The sequence below is a fragment of the Mercenaria mercenaria genome, unplaced genomic scaffold (genome assembly GCF_021730395.1).
Source record: "Mercenaria mercenaria strain notata unplaced genomic scaffold, MADL_Memer_1 contig_513, whole genome shotgun sequence".
Lineage (NCBI taxonomy): Eukaryota > Metazoa > Mollusca > Bivalvia > Venerida > Veneridae > Mercenaria > Mercenaria mercenaria.
In genome coordinates this window covers 60,815-70,688 of record NW_026463391.1, presented here as the reverse complement: position 1 = coordinate 70,688, position 9,874 = coordinate 60,815, and the positions used below count along the sequence as shown (strand labels likewise).

The 9,874-nt window shown below is 35.3% G+C and overlaps 1 long non-coding RNA gene across 1 annotated transcript; it reads right to left on the bottom strand.

Moving 5' to 3' along the window:
* Nucleotides 1–959: 959 nt before the first annotated feature.
* Nucleotides 960–7,583, bottom strand: LOC128554540 (uncharacterized). The gene is made up of 5 exons (XR_008369636.1): nucleotides 7,496–7,583; nucleotides 4,509–4,629; nucleotides 3,851–3,964; nucleotides 2,577–2,653; nucleotides 960–1,685 (listed from the first exon to the last, which is right to left on the bottom strand). It is a non-coding gene; the product is annotated as an uncharacterized LOC128554540 (long non-coding RNA).
* Nucleotides 7,584–9,874: the final 2,291 nt, after the last annotated feature.

The window sequence follows — 9,874 nt, the reverse complement described above, 5'->3', positions numbered from 1 at the left end:
TCAAGGGGTTTAGGAAATATAGAGCGGACTCGAAATGGAAGGCTCAAACATTTGACCTTCAGTTGTGACCTTGACCTTGAGCCAACATGGCTGACTCATAAGTTCTGCACATCGCCTTGATAAGGTGATCGTTTGACCCAAGTTTGATGAAAATCCTTCAAGGGGTTTAGGAGATATAGAGCGGACACAAAATGGAAGGCTCAAACCTTTGACCCTAAGTTGTGACCTTGACCTTGAGCCGGCATGACTGACTCATGGGTTCTGCACTTCGTCTTGATGAGTAGATCATTTGACCCAAGTTTTATAAAATTCCTTCAAGGGGTTTAAGAGATATAGAGCGGACACAAAATGGAAGGCTCAAACCTTTGACCTGGAGTTGTGACCTTGACCTTGAGCCGGCATGGCTGACTCATGGGTTCTGCACATCGTCTTGATCAGGTGATCATTTGACCCAAGTTTTATAAAATTCCTTCAAGGGGTTTAGGAGATATAGAGCGGACACAAAATGGCAGGCTCAAACCTTTGACCTTGAGTTGTGACCTTGACCTTGAACCGACAAGGATGACTCATGGGTTCTGCACATCGTCTTGATGAGATGATTATTTGACCCAAGTTTCATGAAAATCCTTCAAGGGGTTTAGGAGATATGGACCGGACACGATTTTGTTACGGACGGAAGGACGGACAGACGGACGGAAGGACGGACGCAGACCATTCCTATAATCCCTCCGCCACGGCGGGGGATTAACAAAGTCTTCGAGTAATTACTGAGATAAAGAGAAAGTTCATCAAAACTTTAACCAAGGTGACGCAGAAAAACGCCGAGGCCAAGTAGGACAGCTCTCCAAACTTCGTGCACTCTTTGGACCTTCAAATGTCACCATGTTTTTGGAAAAAGAGTAGTTGAAATCGTGCAAGCAGTCCATCACCTTGTTAAAAGTTTTCTTTGCAAGAATAACTGAAAATGATGCTATATTTTATTTCAAATGTAATTTCTGGACAAAGATCTGACAGACTGGACTAGCCGACAGACGGAATAGCAGAATCCTGTATGTATAAAGAAAACTCACTTTCAAATGTAAGGGGTCTAATAACAACACATTTAACTAATACCAGTAAAATATCAGTCCTGTAATTATTTCAAAATAGCTTATGATGATGAGTACTTGACACACTGTAAAGGGTTATTAGATAATAGATTCTATCAATGATAAGTAATGTAACAAAACTGACAAAGTTTGATAAATCAACTAATATATTATACAACAGATGGTAGTTTGTTTATTCTGTTGAATTCAACATTATTTTAGTTAGGTATGAAAGTCTGTATTTACACATCCTATTTATATTTAAGAGCACTGTCAATAACTTGTGTGATGAATTAAAAACAAATCACTCCTTGACATACTAAATCCTTGAAATTAAAATCCTATTTTCCGCAGTTTTCACACACTTTTGACTCTAAATCCTGAATCAACTTTGTTTGCTTTCATTCCTGTTGTAGTTTACTTGGGTATGTCTTTGATGACTAGTTATAAGAAATAAGATAAAGCAAGTTCTTTCTTTGTGGTACGAGTTCCATCATGAAAATAAGCCATTCTCATAGTCTCAAACAATGTGTAGTTTCTGTAGCCTGAAAGTGTTTGTCTCCATATGTTATCCATTTCTGTAACACCAATTCATTCCTGAAATAAAGAGTGAAAACATAAACTGAAGTGCACATTATCATTTAAATAGTTGTTTAATTAAAACAGTTAATTGCAGAAGAAACAAATATACAAGAAAAAGTTGTAAGTATATTGTTTTTTACTCTGCACCACATTACACTGGTTCCATTGAAGTGTATATATATATCATTCAGTAGTAGCAAAAATAATAACCAAAAAACAAGAGTGTCATTGACCCTAAAGTGCTCACCTGTGTTCAAAGCTTCAAGTGTGTTTGTGTAATGGTACCAGTACAGATTTGGGCTTCTTCTATGTTAGCCTATATTGTACAATTTATTTGACCTGTCAAAACATGTTCCCGGCTTTCATTATATTCAGTCTGTTCATGCCTTAACATGGGTATGGCCTTTTTTGGCCTTAAGGCAATAAATTGGAGAATTATGGTAGACAGTCAAACCCTTATATCACACGCCGAATATCAAAGCTGTAGAGATAAAGAATTCAAAATCAGACTGGCAGTTTCTGTGATGAAAATTTTTAAAGTATTTTTTTCCTTTTTGGCTGCAATGGAAACCAGAACTCTGCATGGATAACTTAGATTTGAAGTGCAATAACCCCCCTTAACTAGAGGCCCACAGGAAACATGTCGGGCCCACCCTTTGACCTCTGTGACCTTGACCTTTGAGATAGGAAATGCGCTCTGTCTTATTGAGATTAACATTCATGCCAAATATAAACATGATTACTTCATGCATGTCAAAGTTATGGCCGAAAGATTCAAATCTAGACAGACGGACGGATACACATACACAGCACAGCCATTTGTGCTTGACAAATATGCCATCTGTGCTTGACAAAAATATATGTAAACTTTAAAAGTAATTTAAAATATTGTCATAAAAATCTTACTGTTTAATGAAGGTTGTAACGCTGACTGCAGTATCTTTATTTGCTCAACGTCATAATACAATGTAGCATACAGGTTGCTGAAAACAAAAAGTTAATATGCATGTTTTTTTCTCAGAAATGAATATACAGCTCAGTAAACTGCTTTCAAATTTCAAGGTATCTAAGTAACTTTTCAATTGTTCACCTTTTTTATGTAACAGGTTATTAAATAAATTTGCTCCATTCAGCTGAAATCTGTTAGAATAACTACAAGGTGCTTTTGTCACAAAAACATATGTCTCCCCCCTATGTATACCTTAAGCTCTGTCAGCCGTTTTATGCAGCGAGGCAGAACGTGTTCGCCATATGCAAAACTAGGCTTGGTTTTGATCACTGATTCACTCCTGTGAAGTTTCTTCGAAATCCAGCCAGAAGTTTGACCTAAGAAAGCCGGCCAAGCTTAATCAAGATAGACGGACGGAAAGACAGACGGCAAAGGCAGAAACAGTATATCTCCGCCATGTGACACAATCATTTTTAATGTAAGCTTCATTAACTTGTAAATGAACAAGAGCTGTCTCCATAGGATGACACATGCCCCCGATGGCACTTTGAATGAATAGTTATGGCCGATGTTAGAGTTTAGGACCTTTGACCTACGGACCTGGGTCTTGCGGGCGACACGTCGTCTTACTGTGGTACACTTTCATGCCCAATAATTTGAAAATCCATGCATGAATGACAAAGATATGGACCGGACACGCCCATCAATGCACTATCTAAAATATGACCTTTTACGTCTAAGTGTGACCTTGACCTTTGAGCTACGGACCTGGGTCTTGTGCGCGACACGTGGTCTTACTGTGGTACACATTCATGCCAAGTTATTTGAAAATCCATCCATGGATGACAAAGATATGGACCGGACACGAATGCACTATCATGAAAAATGACCTTTAACGTCTAAGTGTGACCTTGACCTTTGAGCTACGGACCTGGGTCTTGCGCGCGACACGTCGTCTTACTGTGGTACACATTCATGCCAAGTTATTTGAAAATCCATCCATGGATGACAAAGATATGGACCGGACACAAAAATTGCGGACAGACTGACAGACCGACAGACGGTTCAAAAACTATATGCCTCCCTTCCGGGGCATAAAAAAGAGCTATATGATCAAATGACCTATAACGTTAATAAAAGGAATGTTCAATATTTAAGTTTTCAACCGGTTCTTGCGGATTAATCAGAAAGAGAATTTATGATACCCTTTGAAACAAAATTCATAACTCACACAATTCAATGTAAAGATCAATTAAGCAGATCATGAGAAGAAGTTGTTTAGTTTCTTTTCTAGCTTTAGCTCTGGCAGTGAATGCAATCAAACTTCCTCACAATGTCTGGTCCTCTGAAAAAGAAATATTTATATCATGAATAAGTTTGAAAACATAATACTATGCATTCTTTCTGTAACTTCCGAGAAGATATTACACTGAACTCTCCCTAGGAAATATGTACCTACACACCGATTTGTGGGAAGCTACGTCCCCGACTGCTGGAATGTATTCTACAAGAAATGTGATGGTTTTCATGTCTTCGACAAGTTTTCATAACGAAACTGAGAGTAGGCATTAAATTTTAAGGTAGCAGACCACTACTGACCAGCATTTCAAATAGGAACTATTCAACTCCCTGTTTTCTTTCTACATTTTTTTTATTTATTGTTGTCAATTAATGACTGTGGAACTTTCTTGAAAAGCATGTGTACCAGGAAGAAGAGATGTTACCTAAAGATACATATAAAATTTCTTAAATGTTTAAGATTATATGTCATGAAACAATGACAGATTTTAAGTCGTGATCTTTAACCTGTATAGTATTCTGAAACTGGGTTTTATGGATTATCCAAACAACAAGTCATAAAAATATTTCTAGCAAATGTATACACTCACACAATTTGGTAAGGTGAAGTTTCTGTGGTTCATGAAAAAGTTGTTGAAATACTTTTTTCAGGATTTCATACACAATCTGGCAGCTCCAAAGTAATCAGACTATCTCACAATTACTTGTTCACTGAAAAAGAAATTTATACTTATCTATTAAAGTATTGTGAAAGTGTAACAAAATAATAATATGAGCCACGCCACGAGAAAACCAACATAGTGCATTTGCAACCAGCATGGATCCAGACCAGCCTGCGCATCTGTGCAGTCTGGTCAGGATCCATACTGTTCGCTTTCAAAGCCTATTGCAATTAGAGAAACCGTTAGCGAACAGCATGGATCCTGACCAGACTGCACATAAGCTGGTCGCAAAGCCACTATGTTGGTTTTCTCATGGCATGGCTCGTATTTTGCCACGGATCATATCTAATGACATTTTATATATAAAAAAAAACAAATTTGTACTTTTGTGCTCACGTCATAAGCATGCTTAAAGCGGATCTTATCAAAATTCTAATTATTTTCTGTGAATCAAATCTTCAAACAATGAACTTTTAATCGTTACATTACAAAATGTATCATTCAATCTTACATTGGACAAAATTAGTAAAACAACAACAAAAACATAACTGGAACCCTTTTAAACAATGACAATTACAATTTCATAAGAAGCTCTTTTCCTAACATAAAATATCAATCACATGTAACCAGATGATAAAAAAAAAAACACTTAAGGATGTGCTAGATACATCTGGTTACCTCACAGCTAGAACTCTGGCTAGGCATTGGTTACAAGACAGCTAGACATTTCCATATTCTAACATGACATGGTTTACTTAATAATGTCCTGTCAAAAAATTGTACAAGCGATTACAACACAGTCACGTTTGTGTGCTATAAAATGTATACTGTTACAAACATTAAAGTAAGTGTCTAGCCGTCTGGTAATTGGACTTCTAGCCTGCTAGCCGGGTACCGGACGACCAGCAATCCTGACCTCAGGGTATTTTCTAGCCTGAATAAGTAATGATTTTATATAATTATATTGTTTCAACTGTTATTTTCTTAAGATATCAATACTTATCAGTGTAAACAAAATATTGTGTGAAATTCGAACACGATCCGATTTATTTTCCTATTAAACACAGAAGGCAGAAAACAGTGAATTATTATACAACAAATCACTGTTCTGATGTCACAATGTTTACGTCATTGCATCAAATGGCATAGCAGCGCGCTGGAAAAGAAACCGATTGAAAATGGGCAAATACTTAATGAATGTCTTCAAGGATGTACGTAAAAATCCTTGGTAACGTGTTAGAATCGAAATAATATATATCTCATTTAGTGATTTGCTCTTGAATAAATCATTGTTTGTTGTTAAGATGCGTATTATTATATCACTCGGGCTGTACCCTCGTGATATAATACCTTCACAACTTTACTCCAAACAATGATTTATTCAACAACAAATCACTGGATGAGATATATTATTTCTTAAACAAACAAAAGTATTTTCATCGACTAGAAGTCGATATTAACGAATGAGAGCGTGTTTGTATATAAATCCGTTGATATTCTAATTTTGTAAATGATAAATCAGCCAAATTCTTTCATAAAGTTTTATGAAAGAATTTGGCTGATCTAATAGCCTGGTTACACATCACTGATCGCCAAACGTCCATGTTATTTTGTAAAAAGTGATTTTATTCTAACGGCCTAATTTTTAATTCTTAAAACACAAATATTTATAAAATAAATTGATGAATGGAAAGCAGTTCATTAATTTTGACTTTTATTTCGAAATAAAATGGGTTAATTATGAATGCTTAACTACTGTTTTTCTAAAAGTTTTGATATACTAAAATATGAAACCTGTAAGTATTTTAAAACTGTTGTATTTTTGAAAATCCAGTGAAAAAGTTGTTAAAATTTAAAAATTCCGATCCCACAAAGCATTATTTTTCCCGCCACCAGATGAACAGATTTTAATAATGATTGACGACACTGCCATCATTGATTTCGGCATTACATGAATAATGCATTGATTTATTCGAGACAATTAAAACTAAATCTTTAGTATGTATGCACACATTATTTTTTTTTGAAGATAAGTATTGATATCTTTAGTAAATGACAGGTATCATTACTTATTCATTAGGAAATCTATTACCGGACGTCTAGAAAATCCCCCGAGTATTTTATAGCTGACCAGACAACTAGAATGCAGGCTAGGTATCCAGTTACTGGACAGCTAGACACTTCCAACATTAAAACCAGGTCTGAGAAGAATGTGCAACCAATCTTCGCTGGGACTCGAAGATAAACCTTGAATAAGCGGACCATTTCAGAAATTCAAATACCCCCACCCCACCCCCGGAAGTAGTTCTTTAGAAAAAAGAACCCATCCTCTCGAAAACATATTTTCCTACCCTTCTACAACCCGGTTAACTCAAAATACCCCCACCCACTTCCCCGACAATACCCCTACTGGGTAATTCCAATTTCCAAAGACACCCAATTCTAATTTATTTGTAAAATGCCCCCTCCCTCTTCTTTAGAACTTCTTCCACATTACACAAACAAAATGCACCCCGTCTTTCCCTCTAGAAACTTCCTGTAAATGCTGTAAATTACCCCCCCCCCCCACACCACACACACACCCTCTTCCACAACACAATGGGGAATGTTCTGGAATAGCCAGTTCTGATTAAATAGCTGCCTTACACAAGTTCCTCTATTGTGTGACCAAGTTAGTACCGTGATATTTAGATCTGGTTCATATTACGCGTATTTAGTAACATATTTTACAGAATCTAAAAATCTTTGACGAGTTTGACCAAAGTCAAGATTTTCGCCGACTGATCAAGTAATAAATTATAACGTATTTTTTGTATGACACGCTAACAGCATTGAAATAAATCGATGATTATATGTTAATGATAATGAGAACTTCTTAAAATGCTATGCAAATACTATCAAAAGGTCTAATTTACCTGTTATTTGACAAAAATCCATTTTTCAAGCAACCGATATCGCTTCCGCATTACGTCACAACATGTTTTTATTTACCTTTACGCCAAGCTCTTCAAGGAGATCAAGAGTTTTGTCCCTTTACATGGCTATTTTTAGAGTTGAATTTTCCGACGAAAATACCGTATTTGTTCAAAATTTACTACGAGCGCACTTTAGAACAATTTTCTCTCATGTACCATTCTTCGTGTTTTTGCAATCCTCAAAACATATCCAAAAGTCAAAATTGTTCTCCCATGCGCTGGTATCGTATTTTGGTGATAAAGTGCACGAAAATGTCTAAAAATGTACAAAATCTGTGTTGATGGCATGAAACTAGACCATGTATCATGACTTTTTAGGAATAACTGTTGCATTTTTTCTTTATAAAATGCAAGATTAATCCTTTATCTTTCAAATAATTCATATCGTTGAGATGTAGTTTCAATTTCATTTTCTTCAAAATTTGGGGGCTAAAACTGTGCCTTATCATACATGGTCCTTTGTCATTTTTGTTGTTGTACGATCTTAAGGCCAGTGCCTTTTAAGTGGAATTTAATCTGTCTGATATTTAGATTTGTTTTATATTTAGAATAGGGTTGCTCTCTGACCTATTTATTCAAGAAGAATGCACATGGACAAATTTTAAAACACGTTTCTTCCTTCTTAGGTCATTTTCGCAAGAAATAATTATTCAGCGATATCTTTTAAAACTACATGTACAATATTATTCTTATATGAAAGTGTAGGGATCAGCTTGTAATCGCGTTTGTAAAATAAAATATATATACGCTTCTGTAATAGTAAATATATTTTTGAGAAAAAAAACGATTTGAAAATAATCATTTACCCATTACACTTTGCACCCAAATATTTAGCTCACTAACAGATAAATTTAGGGCAAAAACGTCAGTTTATGTAACATTTTAAGATACAGACTTAATCTTAAGATACAGACTTAATCTTTTAATGATAGCATGTTTATTCCAGCGTCTGCATGTATCCCAAGACGTTTTTGTGCTGTTTGGATTTCTTGTTACATCTTTACACGCGTTTTTGTAACTACGAAGAATATTCTATATCCTGCGTGTTGTCCGTTCTAACAGAAAATGACTCAAAAGTTTATATATAAGATGAGTTAATTATCTCTCTTGTATTTGATATTTAATAGTGCATATTATTAACAGTCCGTTATGAAAAGAATTTTAAGTAACAAAATGATTCAAATCGAAAAGATCTAACGTTATGTTACAAGCTAAAATCAATTTGGCTTACAATATATTCAAAGGGACTCCAAACTTATCGTTTAGAAATTGCGAATAAAACACTTTTGTGTATACATATGTAAACAAATCAAATAAATCATTTTATTTTATTGTTCTTTTAGACCACGGATTACAGACATTTGATGAAAAGAAACTTCACTTCAAAAATCTTCTTGAAAGAATGGGTTTATTATCCAGAGTTGACAAGCTTATAACCGTGAGGGAAGTACTTTCGGTTCACATAGTTTCCACAGAAACACAAGAAGTAGATGAAAGAGATTATCCCTGGACTTTTCTTCAGAAACTTTGCACAGGAAATTACAGAGCTAGGGACATGTATTTTGCCTTATCAGATCGTGATCAGTCATCAAATACATCTCCGTTAGATAATTTGGATAAAGAATCAGAGGAGAGAATAAGTCCACTGGATTTATTTTTAGCTATTTATAGTTGTTGTGATCCTATGTTGAAACAGTTGATATTCAAAAACTTGTATCTTTGCAAACTAGCAGTTCCTTTCATTACTGACCAACTCTGTTCTTCTGACCAGTGCCCAAGTGTGTCTGTCTGGCCTCTTCGGGCTTTGCTTATAGAACGTAAAATAGCTCAAGATGGTAACACTGAGTCTGAAGTTTTAGATTTAGAATCAGCAAAAGTAACATTTGCTCGATTTGGCCGACCATCCTTTTCGAAGTCAAAAGTATTGAATTCTTTGTTAAGTCAGGACGCTTACAACACATTTTACAATTTTGACTGTACATATGGGACAACAAAAAGAAACGTTAGTGATGGGTATGTCGAAATGTTCTGGTTACCAAAAATAAAAAATGAAAATAGCAATATTAGCTCTCCGCTTACATTTTTTAATGTCCGCGGAGATCTGCAAATGTATTTTTGCGAACGCGTATTACCATTTCTATCACAAATTACTGATATCTTTGTTCTGGTAATTGAGGTTCAATCTCTTTTACAGAGGTTTAACGAAGTTCAAGATATTGTAAAAAAATATCGTTATGTATTACTAATTATTTGTGGTCGTTTGGATCCAAAAGATGTACATAAAGTAAATAGTTTAAAGGAATTCGAAGCTAGCCTTAA